General features: G+C 39.7%; 1 protein-coding gene across 13 annotated transcripts in view; it reads right to left on the bottom strand.

The window, feature by feature from the left end:
• The window catches only part of TENM2 (teneurin transmembrane protein 2), a 712,099-nt gene extending 691,432 nt beyond the window's left edge, over positions 1–20,667 (bottom strand). For 11 of the 13 annotated variants that reach the window (XM_083718504.1, XM_083718518.1, XM_083718515.1 and 8 more), the window contains exon 1: positions 20,571–20,656. The gene's annotated coding sequence lies outside the window, so the exon portion shown is untranslated. Of the gene's footprint in view, positions 1–20,570 lie in introns of all 13 variants that reach the window. The other 2 variants (XM_083718520.1, XM_083718523.1) reach the window with 1 other exon arrangement.
• Positions 20,668–24,301: the final 3,634 nt, after the last annotated feature.

The following is a 24,301-nucleotide window of genomic DNA, read 5'->3' as shown; positions in this document are numbered from 1 at the left end:
ATGTATTTTCAGAATGAGTTTTATTGTGATTGAAAACCAATTAACTATAAGAAATGCAGCACAGTAAGATGGTGCCTAATTACATAGCTTGTGCTTTCATTTAGTTTATTGTCCAATTTTGTTGAACTTTTGTTTTGATATCAAGCAATTGAAGCAACAAACACTATTTACACATGGAGATTAATGGGTAGCAGTAACACAGGAGAATGTATTGCATTTTTATCTGTCTTCCACTGCTTATTTCTAGAAAGTAAAATTACCAGTGGCTTGATCCAGAACAAGGCTTATAGCAGAAAGGGACTTGGAACACAGAAGGCCAAATCATAATAATTGTCTTTGTGCCAAAATATTTATATTTTGACTTTTAAATTAATGATAATGATACTTTTTCCTTCACACTAATTCATGTTACTTAGAGTAAGGATTGCATCCATTTTCTTGGCATATTATTATTTTCCTAAAGATCTCTGCATCAAGTTCTGTGATGAAAACAAGAAAAGATGGCACCTACATTAAAACCAATCTCTTTAAGACTCTATTCACAATGTTTAAAAATGTGCTTTACATTAAGCAAAAAGAAACATTCCTATGGGAGAATTAAAAGGTCTACAGTTCCATTACCAGATTACCAATTGGTGAATTCAGCTTTACTTAGGTTAAAGTCCTTAATGAAAACTATGCAGAACATCAAAATGTTTACAGCAGTTCAAACTGTGATTGATAAAATATGCTCAAGAGATAAAAGCTTCTGACTTGGTTTTACTAAATTTAGTACTTTAAGAAGCACCATAATGATTTATTTTCTTAAACGGTGATCCATTAGCTGCTAATGTATTTAGTTTTTTATGGAAACAACAGATAAATAATTATTGGAGCAAGCCAAAAGCTAAATAGCCGTGGCTTCAAAGTAATCAATAATATTAAAGCATATTCACATCCACTTGGGCCATGAATTCTCTTGCTCAGAGTGTATCACCATGTTTAAATGCTCTAGTTCATAACAAGTAAAATAATATATTATTACAATTCACTCCCCTACATTTTGTGTAATTCTAAAGCAGATGTGGCCAAAAGGGTGGCCTCCAGATATTGTTGGACAACAATTGCCATCACCATTGGAAATGCTGACTGGGCCTCATGTGAGTTGCAGTCCAATAACATCTGGAGAAAACCCTATTGGTTACCCCTGGTCCAGAGAATCTGACCTAGTTTTCTATTAGACACTGACATATGGGTCTACAAGTGGTAGCTTTAATTTATGCAATGTGTCCAGTAGCCGTCTGTTTTGTTTTGTTTTAATTTTTGACAAACAGTTGTCCCTGAATTAGATGGAAGACCATTTTTCAAATCAAGGGGGAATGGAAAGCAGCTCATTGTGCAGCATGAGAAGAAAGGGCAAGGAACCTGTTTAAAAAACACCGTTAATACTGATTTCTTGCTGGGTATATGCTAAACCTTAATTACATCAGAAGGGAATCTCTTCTTTCCATCTCAATCCAAGGAGGCTGAATTGATGTCTTGCATTGGTAATGGACTAGATGAGTGCAAATAAATTGGAGTTTAATACAGAAAAGACAGAGGTGCTCCTAGTGAAGAGAATGGCAGAGTAAGAAATTAAGGTTTACCTGTTTTGATGGAGCAGCATTGTCCTTCAAGGCACAGATCCAGTGTTCCTGGATCTGGTTCTGAGCCTGAGTGTCCAGGTGTTGGCAGTGGTTAGGTGCACTTCTATACAGCCGAGATTTATTGTGTTGATTCTATGAAATGTTAGATCTTGCTATGATAGGACCAGCTGGCAAGGAGAGTAATGCCATGGACCTGGCTGAGCAGCAGTGGTGTCACAGCTCTGCACTGGAATAGTGCTAGACAGGATGGCAGTGAGGTCAGAACAGTCTAGGCATACTGGCAAAGGCAATCTGCTGCTCCCATCAGTGTGCCTAAACACCCTGACCTTGCTGCTGCTCTGCCCCACACAGTCCCAGGAGCTCCTTGGCTATGATTACATGTGTCTTAGTTATTTTTCAGGTGAATTACTCTAGTAGGACATGCTGTATTTGGAACTGCTTTTGAAAAGTGTTTGGAAATTTCAGATAACCCATAATGCTGTGAGCCTGTGGCTACTCAGCTAACCATGGCCAGTTTTGGGGAATATTATGTGACTACAATTGCTTTACTAGCTGCTAGATCATTTCTAGGCACAAGTGAAACCCACATAAATTGGAACCAGATTATAAAGGCTCCCTTTATTGGCAAGATGTATATTAATATACAGGCAGGATGATACTGAAGATTATCCTGCCTGTGTATTAATATACTTCTTGCCAGTGTACTTCTTGCCAATGGTAGGTGATGATTCTTGGAGAGGACTTTCGCCTATTGAGCCGATTTTCTTGCTGCAGGCCACTAGCAGAGGATTTTAGTCATCTGCTGTTTTGCTATTCTATTTTTAGCTGCTTATTCATGATTTTGATAATTGTTTTATTATATTGTTGTTTATTACTGTTAGATGCAGTTAGTTTACTGCATAACTGCAAAAATGGAGTAAATGGTAAAATAATAGGAGCACGCTGGTCAAGCACCAATATAAAAGGTTCAGTTTCATCAGTAACATATACTTTTCCACCAGAATATGAGCTTGGAGACTTAGAAGTATAGCTTTCCTAGCTGGGAAATAGTACCTAAAATATAACATCACTGCTTAGCATATCTATCTGAGAATGAACTTTTTGTCACTGGCATCCAGCAATTAAACCACATTAATATGAGTTAATGCAATCTCACAGTCTCGTTAAAATAATTATTCATTAGCAGGTATTTTAGAAGCTTGCATAAGAAGTAGCCCTCCACTTGTATAAGTCCATTTTTTTTGTCTGTCTAATTATTCCTTGTAGGTTCATCATGTTAATTTCAAGGTTACATTTTAATGGTTTTATAAATGGCACTTCCATTGCATGAAAATAAATGGACTGTACCAAGTTCCTCATCCAGGTGATAATATGTTGTTTCCTAGTTAAAGGGTTCACAAATTACTACCTTCAAAGTACATTCATAATTGTTACTTCAAAACCATGTTTGTAGAAACAGTTGAGTTTGTATGCAATCTATTTAAGTTTGATAAACTGCATATTAATAGCTTTAACAATCTGTCACAGGTAGTCATTTTCATTCAAATTAGGAGTAGACTAATTTTGAGTGATTAATTTAGAAAACTCATGTTTGTCTACCACTTTTAACTTTTCTTCTTTATTTTCCTTCATCTATTTTTAAAATTCACCTGATGATTTCCTTTAAAGCATGCATGAGATGTTGCTGTTCTGAACCCCATATTAATTAGAATGGGTTTACCTCTAGATACTGCAACGAGGAAGAAAAACATTTCATCGTTGGTGTTTTCTAATTATAAACTACCCTTTATCAAAAACTGGTATACAAAGAAATTAAAACTTACAGAAATGCATTCAGATTAAGAAGTATAAAACCTTCAACCAGTTAAAAAATATTTACCTAAATCTAATACAATCATTATGAATATGTATACATTTTCTGCCATTTCACTAAGGAAAAATAGAGATCAAAATAAAACATTTCTTCAGTATCTAAAACGAATTACTGGTTTATGACATCTTTAAAAATATTTCTAGGGTACAGGTCAACAGTAAAGTCAATAGGGCATACAGAGCCTTAACCTCATGGAAACTGAAAGCTACATCCTGACTGAAATTGAAAAACATAATAGTTTTAAGCCAGAAAATAAATATATCCCAATTCCCCAAGGAGCCCTCAAGAAAATAAACTTAAAAATATAAGACAGAAAGGCAGATAAAAAATACATTGTGAGATGTTTCTTTTAGAGGTTATTTATTTATTTATTTACTGCTTTCTTAACAGAAAGCCTTTACATGATTTGCAAACACATGTAAAGAAATGCAATAAATATGCTCAGAATCACAGATTTGACAGAATAGTGCTGTAGACAATTAATAAAGGAAATATTTGTCTATTTTTGGACACTACCAGAAGAAAAGTGATCAAAAAGAGGGGCCAAACCACTGAGAGATTACTAAAGGAATGCAAGATGAAATTCGGAGCTAGCAGAGGAAACAGTACACAGGAGATACACGAACACAGCAGTGAGCTGTTTAATAATGGACGAAGCAGAATTACCCACAGATTTTATGTGAGAAACTAGAAGACTAGAATGGGAAAGAATTACATAAACTAGGTTGATATATGAATAAAAACTGAACAAACCTAACTTATTTTTTAGAAAGGGATGATACACAAAATAGGCATCTTTCATGCATGAATGACAAATACTGATTTTTTTTTTTTAAATCCTTCCAGTAGCACCTTAGAGACCAACTAAGTTTGTTATTGGTATGAGCTTTCGTGTGCATGCACACTTCTTCAGATACACTTGCATGCACACGAAAGCTCATACCAATAACAGACTTAGTTGGTCTCTAAAGTGCTATTGGAAGGATTTTTGTTATTTTGTTTCAACTACGGCAGACCAACACGGCTACCTACCTGTAACAAATCCTGAAAAAGAGTGTGATATGCATTAAAAAGGCATGAAAAAAAATTAGGCAGCCTTACTTCAGAGCCTGAAGGCCGTTTCACTGAAGATGTATTTTCCCTACATTGATATACCGTATTTTTCGCTCTATAACACACACCTGACCATAACACGCACATCGTTTTTAGAGGAGGAAAACAAGGGAAAAAACATTCTGAATGAAACAGTGGATGTATCATTTTTGTGCTTCATGCTGTGGCCACAGACATGTGATCTGATGGTGAATTTGGGGTGACCCAATGCAAAAATCCTGAGAATCCCTGTGGATCCATGCTTTGTAACCATGTTTTTGCACCATTGCAGCCCCAGGCAACAGTGGGTGCGTGATTTGGTGGGGGGGCAGGCTGTAGCCATGGACATGCTATGTGATCTGATGGTGAATTTGGGCTGACCCAATTCACAGATCCTGAGGATCCATGTGGATCCATGCTTTGTAACCATGTTTTTGCACCATTGCAGCCCCAGGCAACAGTGGGTACGTGATTTTTGGGGGGCAGGCTGTAGCCATGGACATGCTATGTGCTCTGATGGTGAATTTGGGCTGACCCAATGCAAAGATCCTGAGGATCCATGTGGATCCATGCTTTGTAACCACGTTTTTGCACCATTGCAGCCCCAGGCAACAGTGGGTACGTGATTTGGGGGGGGGGGCAGGCTGTAGCCATGGACATGCTATGTGATCTGATGGTGAATTTGAGGTGACCCAATGCAAAGATCCTGAGGATCCATGTGGATCCATGCTTTGTAACCACGTTTTTGCACCATTGCAGCCCTGTTTTTGCATCAGACCATTGCTATGTGATCTGATGGTAAATTTGGGATGACCCAATGCAAAGATCCTGAGGATCCATGTAGATCCGTGCTTTGTAACCACGTTTTAAGTGGGGAGGGAAGGAAAAATATAGAAGGGACAAGGAGCACGAGAGGGGTGTGCGGAGAAGCAGCTGGCTAAGAATGCAGGAGAGGGGATTAAAGGGGGGGGGGAAAGGAAGGCAAAAGTCCACCCACTCAAGCCAGCCCTCCCTCCCTCTCTCTCTCTCTCTCTCTCTCTCTCATCTGCATGTTTTCCGCTGCCTGCCGAGTCCCCAGACGCAGCAGCAGCAGCAGCACCGGAGCGGACGCTCTGCTTTCCTCTCTACTTGCCTGGAGGGGAGGGGTTGCCTGGAGGGGAGGGGATTTCACTGCTCTTTGTTCCGTCTGAGCAAACAGCAACTGAAACAGAACAGGGTGGGCAGTAAGACCCTGAGGCAAAATGCAGGAAAGCAGCAGCCTTCTCTCCTCCGTGACGGCACAATATGATTTTTGCCTGATTTTTGCCATGCACTTGGGACAAACGGCTCCAGGGACCACACATTCGCTCTATAACACGCACAGACATTTCCCCTTACTTTTTAGGAGAAAAAATCTGCGTGTTATAGAGGGAAAAATACGGTAATCTCTTTATATTGTTTACCAGAAAAATAGTGAAGTACTGTAAAAAGACTATTGTAAATATAAAACAACTGGGTAGCTGCTATATCCAGCCAAAGCCCAAATGATTTACTGTTGTGTTGCACATGTTTTGCCCTTATTATATACATTAGCAGATCAAGTACACAACAGAGACTGCAAACTACATATGGAATGTTGTGGAAAGGTATTCTAGATTGATAGCCAAGATTACGGCAGTAATAAGTACCTATTGTAAAGTCTCCACAGCTTGATCAAGTTCTGACTAAACTGTTTTTTTATCATGTATTATTATTATTATTATTATTATTATTATTAGTTATTTACAAAGATATCGGAACCATTGTAGGACTACATATTTAAAAATAACGTATCTCCACAGCTACATGCTGCCTGCACAACCTTAGAACAAAGACCTGTAAGGCAAGTATACGGTGTAACTTCACAACTTTATTAACAAGTGCTTAAAGCTATGTAGTAATGAGCAACAAATAACATCAGGCTTGGAATAAAGGGCATCTCAATATTTTTATCTGTGGTCTTGGGCAACTATGGGTCAAATGCAATCTCCTGATCTCATAGTCAAATCACCTGAAGATGAGTAAGGAAGTCCGTTTCCCCACCATCAGCAGGGTGGTCCTTCAGGTCCTAAGAACTTCAGACAAAAGAACCCCTCAAGGAGGACAGCAATGTGAGGTTGTTAACCCAAGTGTGTCTCCACTGCTTACCTTAGTTCCCTGCCCACTCTAAATGTCAAGTTGTAGCAGCAAGCTAAAATCAACTAGAAGTCAATTATCCACCTGCACCCCAATCTGAACAGTGTGGACTAGGCAAAAACAAAGACAACAGCAGGTCGATCAAAGGTGCCCTCCCAATCCTAAAGGCAACTCACTAATTCTGTACTGTTCACTGTGTGTGGCAAGGAGGATGGTGCTTCTTGAGAGTGCTGCCTCCTCTATAAAGGGATTGATCCATTGGCTATTGAAGTGGCATGCGTTTTCCTGCCTCTCCCTCCCACTGGAGGGAAGCCCCATGAGACTTCTTCTGCTTCAATTAACAATGAATATTACCAAGACATGAAATACTATGATAATATATAATTAGCTAACTATTAAACAGCCATTAATCACTTAGAAGTCATTGCTCCAGATTTAGCTGATTACCAAGTTGGACCAGTACTCTTCGGAGGAAGAGGATGAAATTAACAGATTGGTATATTTCAAGGCACTAGTCCATGGGTAGGCAAACTAAGGCCCGGGGGCCGGATCCGGCCCAATCGGCTTCTAAATCCAGCCCGCAGACGGTCCGGGATTATTTGTGGGGCCTGCCTGGTGTTTTTACATGAGTAGAATGTGTCCTTTTATTCAAAATGCATCTCTGGGTTATTTGTAGGGCACAGGAATTCGTTCATCCCCCCCCAAAAAAATATAGTCCAGCCCCCCAAAAGGTCTGAGGGACAGTGGACCGGCCCCCTGCTGAAAAAGTATATTTCCATCACAGTACAGTGTGGACCATTAGGTTGATTTGTACTCAGAAACATGGGAAAAATTTGGATTTCAGAAAGAAATAATTTCTGGAATGGATGATAACAACCTGCCTGTCTGGTATTGAAATGTAGAGATACAGGCTTGTGTGATGCCATGTGAACTACTGACAGCAGTACACAGGCTCCCCAAATTGTCCTTTTAGGGTGTGTCTCTATTTACTAACAAAGGTATGGTCCCTTAGAGCTACTTGCCAGTGGCAGCAAAGACTGGATCCAAGCCCTTGGTTTTTAATTTCACCTTTAATTAAAATTGTGGTGTTGTCAATTGAATTGAACGAATTTACTGAATTCACACTTTCAATTACATAATTAATTTTTAAATGGTTTATATGCACCCTGTGACAGAATATACAGCAAAATATTTATCTGTAGATTTTGACAGACAGGAAATCCAAAATAATTCTAAGAACAAAATGCACTTTGAACAGGGAGCTTATATCTGTCTAAAAGCTAAATGCATTTTCAGAAAGGATTACATTTTCTTTGGCAATTTATTTTATTGACAAAGCATATTTCATCAGATATTGCATTGCATTTTGTAGACAAATGCATGTTGTCAAACATCCTATTTCCTTTGTTGGATGAAAAAGGTTTGTTTTTCACATTCTTTTCTCGTCTGGTGAATACACTCAATGCTATAAAACAGTAAGTTATGTGGAAGAAATGTTTCATTATAATTTTGTTAGACTGCTATATAGATACAGGGTAGCAGACAGAACGCAGACTTATGATATGTTTGGAGAAAATTAACTTTAAGCACTTTATGGATATAATGTGATTTGAATACAGTGGTTGTGATTTATTTTCCTCTACTTTTATTTTGAAATGCAGGTACACTGGACAGATACTCTCAGCTTTCCCCCAGTGAATTTTCAAAGGGTAGGATAAGCCATCAATGGGTAATGTTCTCAAGAATGTGCCTGCAGTGAAATAGGGAATCAAAGGACTGTGGAGGGTAAATTCTAGTATTCACACCCAACAATCCCAGTTAAATACAACATGCAGTGTATAAACACAACCAGCAAAAAAACGTTTTGAAACATTTAAGGTTAATTAAATTTCTGAGTGTGTGAACTTCCTAAAAAAGCACTGAATACAAAAGAGAATCCAAGTCCATAAAAAATGTTGGTATATGGACCATTTACTATCTTGCACTCTCTGGAAACATTCCCTGCAATTATTTAAGAAAGAAGGTTTAGATTTATTCATATGGATAAAAAACTTTCACATTTTTTTTTACAAAACAGAAAAATAAAGAGAAAAGTAGTTAACAAAAATATTGCTTGATTGCTCTACACTGCTCAAATATCCTTTAGAAACACACAAAGAATAATCTTAAATGTGTATCTCTATGTTATATGCTTCCTTGATAGTTTTATAAGTGATAAAAAATATGTTGCACACAAATACTTTGCAACCCATGCAGTTGAGTCTTATCTGAGAAATTGAATAGTGATAATATCTGAGGCCATCATGATTTCAGATGTAAGCTAGCAAGATCATGTCAACAATCATGTGCCGGTCTTGAAGCTCAGTCATTTTGCCAAGCCTCAACACACATAAATGTGATGGAAGAAGTGGTTGTTCTATGGTATACGACTAGCATTTCCTTTTAATTTATAGCTCAACTCCTTGCCTCCTTTTGAGATTTTTCACCTTGTCTCCTTTTGAGATTTTTCACCTTTGCTTAAAAGGCTCTACAAAAAATAGCAATTTGGGGTCAGTCCAATAAACATTTTGAGCAAACCATTGCAAGTGAGGGATAATTTTTCATGTAAAGGCATTTCCTTTCCAAAAAGAAATGAATAATCCAGAAATTTACTCTACATATAAATAATTTACCAGGGTTTATAAAAAACCCACCTGATTATATAACAAACCAAAACAAGAAATAAGATATGAATACAATCTAAGAGAACAAAACCCCCCATCAGATTACAACTTTGAAAGGTACACAGGTATCATCACACTGCACTACCTTAATGCATTTCTAATTTCAGTTAGCGATAGCTGAACTCCCCTTGGCTCACTTCAATTTCCACTTGCTTCTTGCCATCATTCTTTGTGAGAACTTGAAAAAATTGACGAGATTTCACAAGATTGCAAAAGCAAGTGGAATGAATGTTCCTTCTCCTTGGATCATCATGAATCACGAATCTGCCCTTCTCTTCTTCCAGTTATGGTGATAGGCGGTATCACTAACATTGAGATAAATGTTTTGTGCATGGTACCTGTAAGCACATGTACAGCATAGTACTACCTGTCACTTACCCATCAAGCACCAAAATGTTACCTTGAGCAGCAGAAGGGGTAGAGATAAAGGTGGTGGTGGCTCCTTCATGATATAAGCAGAGTGTCCACTTCATTCTAAGAAGTGAATCCAACTAAGAAGTGCAGATTCAGAGCCCCGTGTCCTGAAGGAAGCAATTTGCAGCCGAAGCAACTCTATATGAGGCAGCCACAGGTTCCACCCCTTGCCCAACCTCAAACTTAACAAAGCCTTTACCCATCTCTTGTGAAAGCACAAACGGATGCTTTGCCCCTTTGTGTTTGGCACCTGGGCTACATGACCATTTCCAGCTGAAGAGCTGTGGAATCTTGGATTCAGGCTCCACATCCCAAAAAGGTAGTCAGAGCTGGCAGAGGTCAATCTGTAAGGCAGCCAAGGATATATAGCTGTGTATGCCCAGCAGTCACTGCTAAGTAAGTTTGCTGGCATAGGCACATAATGGCCACAGCACATGCAGGGAGGGCCACAAGAATGTACACAGGAGACTGGTATTGGGTTGAATTAGGCCACAACCTTATTGATTACAGGAAATAGTAGATTTGGCTAAGGCACTGGGCATGTATCCAGCATCAGGCAGCCTGCCTGCTACCTGATAGGTTGAGGAGTCGCCGCTAATATGGATTGGGTGCTGTGACCCCTTACAGGCTGCCAATGGGCAAGGTGTGTTGCCCCATCTGTCCCTCTGTGGACTCCTGGACAGAGTCACCTCTTTTGGACCCCTCCCTCCAATGGGGTCCAGGATAAGCCCAATGCCTTATCCTCCAGTTATGATGGTTGCTATGAGGTAGACGAAAACCTGAAAGCCAACTTGCTTGCAGGAGAAAATTCCTCCCTGGCCCTGAATATGGAGATTAAGTAAACCATAGCAAGGTCCACACCACACACCCGTTCCACTATTGTGTATGTTCCTAACAGACTGGGTGGTTCAATGGATAATCCGGCAATAAAGAGCCAAGGGGGAGGCTTAAATAGGCGTCCAAGCCCCTGCCTCTGATTGGCATACCAGAGAGACCACTGAGGCTGGAGGTGGGTGGCGCCAGGTAACCTTCCCCTCCCCTGCCCTGTTTGAAGATGGCGACCTCCATGGACCTACCGTGCCCAAGCCATGTGGCAAACATCATCCACCCTGAGCCCCAGGTAAGCAGTTATTTTCCAGATTCTTTTTTATTGGTGAAGTATTTAAATGGAAAAATAATAAACCAAGTGATATAGGAAATTATAGAGGAGTAGCCATTATAGTCTGCAGCAAAAAAACCAAAGTAACACAAAGTCTTAGTCCTTCAAAGTTTATGCATTAGTAAAATTTGTTATTCTTTAAGATGTCAAAAGACTCTGAGTGAAAGAACTGTACAGGGTTTAAGCCTCTTTATATTTTATCTGTCTTCAGAGTTGATTATGTTACAGCTGTAGGGTGGATAAAGTATCATTAGTTACCAAGCAATCTATGATATCCAAACAAATGTCTGAAATAAATCAGAAACAGTAATGATTACTGTTCCATTTGTGTCATATAGTTAAATGCACAATAATTCATTGATGAGACTAGAAATGTTTGCTAACCAGCACAGGGTAACGAGAGGCATATGCATTACCAACAGTACTTATGGCTGTGTTTTCTGGCCTCATTATCACTGTAAAATTTCTTAGTAAACAATTAGTAGTTAGCCAATTCAGAGAAACTGTTATTATAATTTTGAAGCAGCTACATACTTTGGATTTAATGACTAAGAGAACATAAACAGATGCATCTGTTACTAAGGAAACAGAGTGGAAAACAGGTAAACCATATTCCATATTCTAAGCTAAGAAAAATTATTTGATTTTAGGTTAACTATTTATTTTATACATAAACTGTCTATTACAGCTTTTTTTCAATAATCCTGTCGTCTACAATATTTATTTACAGCCTAGGGCACTACAGCTAAAATGTGTAAGTGCATTAGCCAGCCACAGCACTGAGAATACATTCAAGTTAGAAGAGGACAACCACGTTTCATTATCATATGGAGTTCTCTTCCCCCAAAGTCACACAGGGAAACAAACTTCCACTTCACATTAAGGTGAGGAGTCTGAAGTGGCTGTGAGTGACTGACAAGGAAAACGTCTAGGTATCAAAATGTGCATCATTTTGCACTTACATTAAATTAGGGTTGCCATATCTCCGGAATTTCTGAGACATAGCTGGTATTCAGCCTTCGTAAACAGCACCTGGGCAAAAATCGCTGAAATGCCTGGGAATATCCGGACGTATGGTCAGGGCTGTCTTAAGCATATGCAGTGCCAGGGTGCAAGGATCCGCCTGGCGCCCCCACCAGGTTGCCCAATGCCAGGCTCGCAGGAGGGTGGAGCTGGCTGGCAGCCTCAGCGTCTCGCTGCCTTGGTCACCCCTGAACATGTGGCACAGAGCCGCCCGCAGCAGAAGAGCCCATTGCAGCGCTCTGACCAGAAGGCGGGCTCCTCTCTGGACTTAACTTTTGGGCCCGAGACTCTCAGCCTGGTGCCCCTGAGAGCCCGGCAGCCAGGTGCCCCACACCCCTAGTGCCTATGGGTAAGACGGCCCTGCAGATGGCAACCAATGTCAGAAGTCTAGATTTCAGCAAATTTAATTAAAAATAGCTCAAAAACTATTTTTCTTAGTTTTGTTTAGCTTCTGAGCTATTGGGCAGAACTTTTCAATCTCTTTTAAACAAAATGTCCAACTTGGTAAAGGGATTATCAGTGTCAGTGTGACAGTGCCACTTGATCTGCTGAACTAGGAAACTTCACAGAACGGGAAGCTGAGATGTCTTCTTACAAATGTGAATACTGATTATGTCAGCAGATGCAAATGACCAACTCAGCAAAATTTGTGGCCACTGTGCACAGGTTTGCCAGTAATTTTACCTTTGATGACACACACATATACACAGGTCATAAGAAGAGGTTCAAAGTTTTGTCTCACTTAACGCAAAAATAGAATGGATATGTTTATTTGTATACTATTATTAGCTATAGTTTACTTGCAATCTAGCAAAAGCCTATGTAAGTAAATAACATACAAATTATAAAGGGTTGAATATAGTCTTATTCCACCAATGAACTCGAGGCCTGCTTCCATTCACTGGATTGGAATCCAGTGGTAGCTTCTCACTGGAAGGAAGAGGGGAAGTAATTTTTCCCACTCTCTCCTTTCCCCTACACTACTTCCCCCAACATTTCCAAGAGGTGTACAGGTGATTACAGGAAGAACCAGCGAAAATTGCCTCTGCAGTCCCTTCCTTCAGTGTCAATAGAAATAATAATGGGAATTATTTTACTGAGCTACCATCGTTTCAATAATGTTTATAATGCTAGATATTGCTACATGCACTTTAATCTCTGAGCGATGAGAAATTTCAGGAGTGCCAACTCATCCCTTGGGTTTATTTCCACATATTGTGGAATTGTAGAGTTGGCAGGGACCCCAAGGACCATCTAGTCCAACCCCTAGGCTGAGCATAATAAAGAAAAGCTCGCAGAATTAAGGCTGTGTACATGCCATAAATTTAAAGCACATTTAAAGCAAAATTTGCCCAAAGAATCCTGGGATCTATCATTTGGACACCACAGAGCTACAATTCCCAGCAATCTTAACAAACTACTGTTCCCAGGCTGCTTCTTTTTTTTGGGGGGGGGGTGTAAAATGCACTTTCAATATCATGTTCCCTATTATGTTTCAAGAATTCAGCAATTCAAGCCTCTGAGATTCTTCCAAGTCCAGTTCAAGGCAAGACAGTCTCCTTTTCCCCTGGTCTAACTATTCTTTTACTTAGCAGTGACACTGTCTTCAACCAGGGGTTGGGAGAGATGCCTGCCTATTTCATCACACCTTCTGAAGCTCCAGCTAGTGGTTTCTGAGACAGTCTCCTTACTTGACAGACTTGACTGTTTTATGTTGCTTTCACAGGAGTGAGAGGGGGTGACTTCATGAAAAGCTTTCTTATGTAAACCCCACCAGCAGCATTGGCTCCTGCTGCTCTTCAAATCTGTGTTCCTGATTATTATGTCCAGCTAGCAATCTCTCACTTCTGTTTGTGCACATGGAGCATGCCCTCCATCCTGCATATTTGGCACAATCCTTTAGTTATACATACAATTCACAATTCATGAAAGCCATAGGGGTGCACAACTCTCTCTGCCTCTCAAAATACAAGTGTTTAACTGCACTAACACTCACTATGTTCACACATAATACTAAGCAAAACCATGCTTTAGCAAAAATAGACAAATAGGCAGGTTTGTGGAGCAAACATCATGGCTACAGTGTTCCTCCCCCAGTCCTGCTGCTGCCTTGTTACCTGGGCCTAAGCCATGGTTTGTTGTAGATTTATGTCTGAAGCTGTGCTCATGGTTTGTCTCATTCCAGGCAAACCCAGCGGCGTAGCTAGCCACTCAGGTGCCTGGTGCGGGGGTGTGTGTCCTGCACCCGGGGGAGAGCCCCTCCACCATGTAGAGCCTCTCCGCTGCCCCCCCCCCTCAGTTGTATGGCGGCTGTGGGAGAGAGGCAGTAGGCAGACACAAGTTCCATGCTGCTGTTTCAAGCAGTGCGGAACCTGCAGGCACCTATGCCACCACGTCACTCCTGAAAAGTTTCATGAGCCCATTTTTTTAAAAAAATCATTTTGTCACCCCCCCTCCCCCCAGTGATGACACTGAGGCTACCCGCACACCCCCTTCCTCCGCCACTGGGCAAACCACAAACTGTAACCAAGGCTTATTTTTGTTTACCTCTTGTGGTTTGTCTGTCAGTAATATCATGGAAGGAGTGTCTCCAGTTACCCCACCCTTTGCCCTTGGACCAGCAACTCAGTGTTCAGAATGTTGCTTGTTTTACTGTAACACATGTTATGATCAGCTCCAGGAAATCTCGTAAGATCTGGGCAAATGGTACACAAATAAAGGAAAACAAGTTTCCATAAATATTCACAAGCATGATCTACAATTTAGGTTCAATTTCCTACCTCATGACATTTATTTATTTTCTTAGTTACTCACTCATCCACTGTATACACATAGGCCACTGAATAACACCTGTTCTCTGAGCAACTCACAAGACATAACAGAATAAAATACAAAACAAACAAGAGGCAAAAAGCACTCAGTCCCAAATGCTTCATTGTTCAGTGCAAATACTAAGATTCATATTTCCTTCATTTGGGCAAGAACATCAATTTTTATTTTTTTTTTTAATAAATTTTTATTGGGGGTTTTTACAAAATAAAGTACAAAGATAAACAACCTTTCTTTTATCTCAACAGAGTTTCATGACTTCTTTGGACTTCCTCACATCTCCCGCTGCCATTTTCATCATCGTAAATTTTTCCCAGCAATTTATCATCTAATTTGCAAGTTTTATAACCACTTATTTAAATATAATCCTCTGTAAATTAATTTCTCTTAATCTCACTTTACATCCCATTTCGATCCGATTTTGTGGTGGCCAATTATTTATGATCAAACATCCTACTTAACTTTCCACCAAATCACAATATTTTTGTAAATAAGTCTTAAATTTCCTCCAATCTTCTTCAACCCTCTCTTCTCCCAGGTCTCGAATTCTGCCGGTCATCTCAGCCAGTTGCATATAGTCCATCAGCTGCATCTGCCATTCTTCCAGAGTGGGTAGATCTTGAGTTTTCCACTTCTTGGCGATCAGTATCCTTGCTGCTGCTGTTGCGTACAAAAAGAATGTTCGGTCCTTCTTTGGCACCATCTGGCCGACAATGCCCAGGAGGAAGGCCTCTGGTTTCTTAAGGAAGGTATACTTAAATACCTTTTTCAGCTCATTATATATCATTTCCCAGAAGACCTTCACCCTGGGACAAGTCCACCAGAGGTGAAAGAATGTTCCTTCATTTTCCTTACATTTCCAACATTTATTGTCTGGCACATGGCATATTTTGGCTAGTTTAACTGGGGTCATGTACCAGCTATATATCATTTTCATTACATTTTCCTTCAGAGCATTACATGCCGTGAAGTTCATCCCCGTGGTCCACAACCTTTCCCAATCCTCAAACATAATATTATGCCCAATATCCTGTGCCCACTTTATCATGGCCGACTTAACCATTTCATCTTGTGTATTCCATTTCAACAGCAAGTTATACATTCTTGAGAGTACTTTAGTCTTAGGTTCTAACAATTCTGTTTCCAACTTCGATTTCTCCACCTGGAATCCTAACTTTTTATCCTTTTTAAAAATTTCTTGAATCTGAGCGTAATGTAACCAGTCTCGCACTTTGTCTTTCATTTTTTCCAAACTCTGCAATTTCCAATTGTTGCCCTCTTTCTCTATTATTTCCCAATATTTCGGCCATTTGGCCTCCATATTGGGTCTTTTTCGGGCCTTAGCCTCCAGAGGTGATAGCCATCTTGGAGTTTTATTTTCCAATAGGTCTTTGTATTTTGTCCAGACATTAAACACTGCTTTCCTGACAATATGGAGTCCATGTTGTCTGTCATTTCAAAAAAGGTCTTTGGTAGTCTGCCTTCTTTAATAACCTTTTGGCTTTGTGACCTATCCATGTTCGTTGAAACGATCCCATTCATATCTCCCATCATGATGATGTTATCATAGTCCAGATAATCCAGCATAATCTCATGCAACTTCTTGTAAAATTCTGATTTCCCTTCATTTGGAGCATAAATTCCTAATATCAAAATTTTCTCTCCTTGGTGCTGTATTTCAATTGCCAAAATTCTTCCATGTTCATCTTTAAATAGAAATTTTGGTGAGAGGCTCTCCTTTGCATATATCACCACTCCTCTCTTCTTAACTGAGTCCGAAGATATAAATTCTTGGCCTAACCTTTTATTTACCAATATTTTTCTGTGGAGCCTAGTCACATGTGTTTCTTGTAAACAAGTAATGTCTAGTTGCTCCTTTTTTAATATGTGAAAGATTTTCTTCCTTTTTTCCGGACTGTTGCAGCCATTTATATTCCAACTTAAAAGTTGCAGAGACATCCTGGATAGATCTGTTTAGTTTCCTTGGGATGGTATTTTGTTCTGTGAGTCTTCAGGGTTCTGAGGTACAGGCACCTGTGGTGGTTCAGGCCCTGAGGGTAGTTCAAGTCCTTTATGAAGGTCCTCTCCGTAGGCAGTCAAAAACTTATCCCTATCTTCCAAAGTTCTAATTTTAATCTTCTTCCCTCTAAAGGTAAAAGATAATCCTTGGGGAAAGTCCCACCTAAAGATGATTGAGTTGCTTCTCAGCAGTTTTACTAAGTCCAAATATTCAGATCTAAGATCCAACAGCTGTTTAGGAATGTCCTTAAAAATCTCAATTCTTTTGTCCGAAATGTTCAGGGAGCTTCCGTAATGCAGGCCCAAAATCTTGTCCCTTTCCTCCTTTGATCTCAACGTAATCAAACAGTCTCTGGGCTTTTCTCTCTTTGTGAGTCTTCCAAGTCTGAAGGCTGACACAATTTTAAAGTCTTCCTCCTCTAGACCCCAGAACTTGGAGAATTCTTTGGTCAGAAACTCAGCTAGATTACCTTCTTCCACTTCTGGTATCGATCTTATCCTTAAATTAATCTCCCTGTTCCGAAGTTCCAACATGGAGAGGTAGATCTGGTGTTCCCCAACCTGCTTACTGAGCGGCCTTACTTCTTTTTCCAACTCTCCCACTCTTTGGCTGGTCTCTTCGGCCAGTTTCTGATTTTCACCTGCAGCCTCCTTCAGTTGTCCGATTGCTTGTGCATTCTGTGCAACTTGCCCAGATAATTTGTTTAAGGTTTCTGTATTAAGGTCAATTTTCGCAGTTTGTTGGTCAACTTTCCTGTCCAAAGACTCCAATTTCTCAAGAATTCTCTCTAATACAGAACCAGATCCTCCTGAGGCCATCTCTTCTAGTTGTAAATCCTCAGTTTCTTCCTCCCCTGCCTGTGACAGGGAGGTAGCTTTTTCCTCCGAGGGCAAAGTGGGCACAGATGATCTGCGTGCTTGTGAGGCTGCAGTTACGGTTGTCAGAGTTGTTTGTCTGGTTCTTAATCCCTTTCTTTTTGCGCCACTCATTCCAAAGTTATCTAGCAGTCAAGGTCAAGCTGAGTTGTTCCCATGGGAAAGCTACGGCCCAGGTGGTAGCAATCAAACAGAGGGCCGGGAAATAGAAAGTAAAACAATGTTTTTGTTGTAAATCCTCAATCCTCTAGGGGGAGCATAAAATGTCCTAGGAAGAAGAGTCCATTCCACATACGAAATCTGAACCAATACTTAGGGATCTTCACAAAAGTAGTTTTAGCAGAGTTGGTTTTAGGTTTGCCACAATATTTCAAGTTGTGCTTACTGGAGTTCCAAAATGCAAGAACGTAACCATTCTGAACTCCCTCAGACTGTCTCAAAGTTTAAATAGAATGTATCCAAATTTGCAGTCTGACAGTTCTACTGCTCAGGCAGTTCTGACACCTGGGCTTCTTAAACAGAATTGTAATCCACAAAGAAGAGAGTATATAAGTCCTAATAAAAGTCCAAAAATCAATTGCTTACAGTCTTTAAAGGGAAAAGTAATTTCTGCGGGTGCTCAATCTGAGCTGTCAAAAGTTCTCTCTATGCCTCCACTCCTCCTGCTCTTTGCTTTAAAAGTCAATGGCTGCGGAGGACGGACTTCCTTTTCCTCGTCTCTCCGCTTTCAGCTTATTTTCAATATTTTTAGTCCCGAAATTTAATAAAGTCCTCAATTACTCACGGGTTGTTGCGTTTTAAAATCTTGTGTTGAAGGAAGAAAGGTCGGCGCTCACCGGCAACGGCAGCGCGGCTTCGCTCCGCTGAATGCGCATAGACCCACAGCGCCGCTACCCCCTCTGCGATCCGGAGCCCCTTACGGGGTTCCCTCAGCGTTTCGGGGGTAGCTCCTGGCGCCCGCCGGGTCCCGAGACCGCAGGCTTCCGCTGCCTGCGGTTTTCCAAAATGGGTCTCCGCTTCGCCGTAGCGGACGACCCTTTTCCAGCGTAGCTTCCCTCTCCCGGTTAGGAAAGGGCAGCCATTACCGTTCGCGCCGCCTCCGGAAGTCAAGAACATCAATTTTTAAAGGAGACGTCTTGATTTTGATTTTGATTTTTTTACAATGCTTATTAACCATGGTAACATCATATGGTACTCAGTTTCCCTCCCCAGAGTTTCCTTCTCCATGATAACATCCTACCCTTGTCAATCTAAGTTTCCCCTCAGCAGCACAACCTTTCCCATCTCAACTTCTAAACCAACAAATAGCTCACAATATCTCCATCCCAAGACTACCCTCTCTTCCACCCACAACTTCCCCACAAAAGACAATGATACATATATTCCCACCCCAGACCATCCTCTTTCCCACCCACAACCTCTTGCCAAATGAACATTGAGAACTCTCCTCCCCCTATTTCCCTTTCTCTCTCTCTTCTGAAAGAAAGAAAGAAAGAAAGAAAGAAAGAAAGAAAGAAAGAAAGCCTTTCTCGGTGCCAGGGAGAGAGGGGAGAGTGGAGCCCCCTGGCAGGTCATGGCAGCATCTCTCCCTTTGGTCCTTTGAGAAGACCCATTTGGGCTCTGAGGTAGATTGGGCTCTTGTAAGGGCCAGCTTCCAAGTACTGGCTCAGCCTCCAAGCCTCTAGCACCATCCAGTGGCTCAGACTGTCATCACAGAGTGAGTTGCCTTCAGTTTTGTTTTATCTAATTGTTGTATCTAATTCCCTCATTTTAAAGAAAGTTCCTCCTCTGAAATAAAATATTACTGTGCTGGGCCTTCTACACAATTTCCAACTCACATATATGACGAACCTAGTAGTACTGTGGTTGCTCTCAAGCAGTAAGGCAACATTTAAATATCAAACCAATTCCTGAGCACAGTTCAATACAATCAAAGGTTGCAGTCTTTGTTGGTGGATCCATAACTAACTTCTAAAGCATAATCATTTACTATATTATTATTATTATTTCTTATTTGTCCTGACTGGAATGTACTTTTATCAAGTAGAGATCAAAATTAGTATTCTGAAATAGTAATTAGCACAGATGGAAGATGCACCTACATGATCTTCTACATTTTAAGTGAGTTTTAGCATGTACAGTGAATTTGTAAAATGATCAGCTACAGAGGTTATGCTATCTTTATCTTCTTGAGGTGTTACCAACCCAGTCAAGTTGGTTTAGTGGACACACTAACACAGAATGTTAATGTAAGTAATTAGATAGAATGCCAGAGCATATGTACTACAATATAATTAAATAATGGAGTGTCTTTCAAACATTTTAGCTACTAGTTGTTAATTTTTGCACTGCAAACATTTCATTTTTAAATGGAAATTCACAATGTTATCAATATAGAAACTGACTGGATAAAGTTACTTGACTGTTTTTGTATTATTTCATGGCAGCAGCAATAATAGTAGCAACAGCATCAGTTTCCACAAAGAAGTTCCAGACTGATACAAGGACATTCTTTGAGGGTGAACAAATTCAAGAATGTAAATCCAAGCAGGCACAGCTAAGAAATAAAATTTCCCCCACCAGAACGGTTTGATCAGGTTCAAATGAACTGCCAAGGAAAATGCTAGATAATACTAGAAAATGCTGTTGGTGGGTTTTTTTGTTTTTTTTAAAAAGTAGTTTCTGTAGATGACTTGAAAGATAATTTGTAAAAGCTCATGAAGAAGCAATATGAGGCAGTACCGGGTTAAAGCTACACACAGAGCAGCACACAATCCACTTACCAGAATGGTGGATTTCCAACACCCCCCCAATAGGTCTCTCAGAGATTGTCCAACCAGTACAAAGCGACAAAGAGTCCAGACTTCTTAGCCAATGAACACGTAGCTGCCAAAGAGAAGGGTGGTATATAAGAAACAGAGAACAGTAGGGTATCTACTTATCTGTATATATCTACAGTGGTACCTCGGGTTAAGAATTTAATTCATTCTGGAGGTCCGTTCGTAACCTGAAACTGTTCTTAACCTGAGGTACCACTTTAGCTAATGGGGCCTCCCGCTGCCACCGCACAATTTCTGTTCTCATCCTGAAGCAAAGTTCTTAACCCGAGGTACCACTGTACCTGTAAATCTCAAGAGGAAACTTGTATGATGACATCTAATAGTTTCTCTCCCTATCTGCTGCACATCTACCTTTAAACTGAATATGATGCTACCTTGGTGTGTGTGTGTGTGTGTGTGTGTGTGTGTGTGTGTGAATGAAAGTATGTGCACAGCTACATCAAGGGAATATTTTCTGTGTAGCTGGCTGAGTGTGTCATGAAGGTGAAAAATAATGCAGGACCTAACAAGTAGAAAGAGACTACAATATGATTCTAAGGAACAGGCAGTGCTGGGATGGAAACTCTTTAGACCAGGAAAAAGTTACATGTCATAAGTCATATGACGTGTCATTACTACATAGTGAGAAAGTGAGAATACAAAGATTGGATTTCTTTTTCTTTTTCTACTTGTTGGAATACAGTGGTTCTCACTTCCAAATAAAAGTGGTTATCTGTTGGGTGCTTGCATAGATTAACAGATTATCCGAGAATCAATAATGAGTTATTTTGCTTGCCAAAATCAAAGGACAAAACAAACAAAGAAATTCACTTGTTCACATTACCATGGATGGCAGCAAGCAATTACAGAAACCATACCTTTAACAGGTGATTCGTTGTTGTTTTTTTTAAAAAGAGACCATCAGATAAAATTATTTCCCCTTAACGTTGATCTATTTCCCCTTAATGTTGATCTGGTTTCATTCATATTTCTATATGGAATTAACAGACTTTATTGCCATTTACAGTAGAACGTACTAATACTGGTGAAGTGATTAAACTTACTATCACTAGAAAGGAACAGACACGATAATATTTTAGATCTCTTATTGTTCATAAAACAGCAAACAGTTAAATACACAGCACAGAATACACAGTGGCACTACATTGAAAAAACAACAACTAAATGAAGCCACAGAAACGAGCAGTTCTTACACACAACTCCTCAAGGATATTCAGAAATGCCATAAATTGTATTTTCATTTCAAGTTGGATTGTAAATAAAAGTAAGCAATGTATGAAAATGGATCTTTGCTATTGAGATGATGGAAGTACAAACTAGCACTTATAAGAATAAAATGCACATGTAAGTAGTTACACAATTAAGACAACTGTTTGACCTAATACTCATTACATAGTAATACACGCTGTAAGTATTCCTTCAGTTCCTTTATGCATTTAAAGTTATGTTTTACTGCAGTACATCTAAGCCAGGAAGGAATTGCCTAGTCTCAGAAGAGTGAGAGAGTGAGACCACCATTTAATGGCAAGTAAATTGTTACTCACTGGAAGTTAAACGTAAAGAAGTAGCTTTTCCACACCCATTGCTCCAGTGCTTAGCTACTTGTTGAGCGTGCTTTTGGTTTGGAAAATGAGATTTGAAGATATGTTATAGGGTATTTTCACTTAAGGGCTTCTAATACATAGTGAAAATAAGCTTCACTATGTGATGAAGTTCTCCTAATGCATGGCTCAACACATGAAATATCTAATTGGTGAAATTTAAAGCATAGCAGAATTTAAAAGCAGCTACCCACTGCACCTGTTAATGCAAACCAACCCAAACTACCTTTGTAGGTCAAGGTGGTCAGATCCCCCTAACATTTTTGTTCACCTTTTTACCTATTTGTTCACACCTGCACATTGGCTAAGGATGGTCCAGCTTCCCAGAATAAAGAAAATCAGCAGCAGTAGAGAACAATCTTATTGGTACAAATAAGAATGTCAGTCTGGAGAGAATGATGTCCAATAGTAGCCCTGCCTTTTGCCTGCTCAGAGCCTTCCCTTCCCGAGCTATCATGAGGTCTCAGCTGCAGTTTCTAGCACCTTTGTACCAGCATTCCTTATATTGAGGCACATACAGCCAATATGCTGTGGGTGCTAATATGGAATCTTTAGTACAGTTGGTACGTATGCATAGTACAAGGATATTTTAGTGTCTTGCACATGTTGACAAACAGAGGAAGAATAAATAAATAAATAAATAAATAAATAGTCCAATGTTGAGACTGTTCTGTTTCCTGATTCCTACTTTACAAATGGCAAGGTGGCTCTCCATTCAATAGAAAAGATAAAAACGGAATCCAGCTGCTCACTGCAGGAGGTAGCATGTAAATATTCCGTAATATAATTTGTTACATCAACACACAGAGGGCTTGATTCTTTTTAATTATAGCCACTTTACACCGCTGCAGTACCATCATCTTTGTCGCAGTTACTCCAGATTCATAGCAGCATAGCTGAGGGGAATTAAGCCTAAAATATCCTAATAAAATTTGTCATCTACTGTTAACTGCATTAATGGCAGATATAATCATATGTTAGTATTGTATTACAAGATAACAATATCACTGCAGATTAAAATGGAAAACAGAGACCTATTCAGTTGTACATAATTTAAGCAATCATTTTAAAAAAATCAATTAACAGGTTGGAGTGTTCTCCAAGCTCAATTTCTTTTTAATTAAAATAATAAATTCATATGTCTAATTTTTAAAAAGCATTATTGGAGGAAGGGAAAGTGTTAATTGGCGGACTTCTTTGTTCAGTTTAACAAATACAACATGAATACAAAATGTAGCTCTAGTAAGCTCAGACCCTGAATCCAATTAAACCCTAAAGATATCCCCTTCATTCCCAAATCCTAGAGGGCGGAATGATTAAAATGGGGCTGTTCTTTTCACATCTAAGTTTTGGGAGTAAAGAAAGAGTTCCATAAGATTACAAACTGACTCTGGGTGATTCAAATCCAAATGTACTCTTTTTCACATTTTTGCCACTGTTCTCAATCTTGTTGCACTTTGATGTGGTTGATGAAAGTGTTGCAGTGCAGAGGGGCCAAGGAGGAAGCATTGCCTAGTTGCTTAGTAACAGAAAGATATTATCTCCCCCCACCCAAATGGGTAGGCAATGTAGCTTTATTTTCTTGGCTACAATGTCATCTTGCTCAGTACAGGAAACCTAATTAGGTGGGACCATGCAGTGTTAGAAGACAATGGCATTGGAAGAGAAGCAGCAAGAGAGAACACAGCAGCTTCTCTTTGCCCTTGCACAATGGCCAAACACGTTCATCCTTGTTCACAACCTTCTCTCAAAAATATGATCAAAAGCGTTGGTCTTTATATCCTTATATCTCTTTTTAACTATATATATATCTGATGCTGGGGTGGAAAATGACCACAGGGCTTGAAACTGTGCACTGAGAACTGTGAGTGGAACGTAACGCCACATATTGTGGTATTGCTTTATCTTCTCAACTTCTTGTCATTACACTCATGAAATCCATACTCGGTAAAATCTTTTAAAAAACATTTAATTTCTTCCATAATACATTAGTTAGACACTTGAGATTCCTACTTTGGCACAGTTATTATTTTCAAGTTGAATCCATCTGCTGGTCCCATCACACAGCTATAA

This window comes from Podarcis gaigeae (genome assembly GCF_964106915.1).
Source record: "Podarcis gaigeae genome assembly, chromosome: 2".
Lineage (NCBI taxonomy): Eukaryota > Metazoa > Chordata > Lepidosauria > Squamata > Lacertidae > Podarcis > Podarcis gaigeae.
Note: the sequence above shows the minus strand (reverse complement) of the source record. Positions and strands in the feature narration are given on the sequence as shown.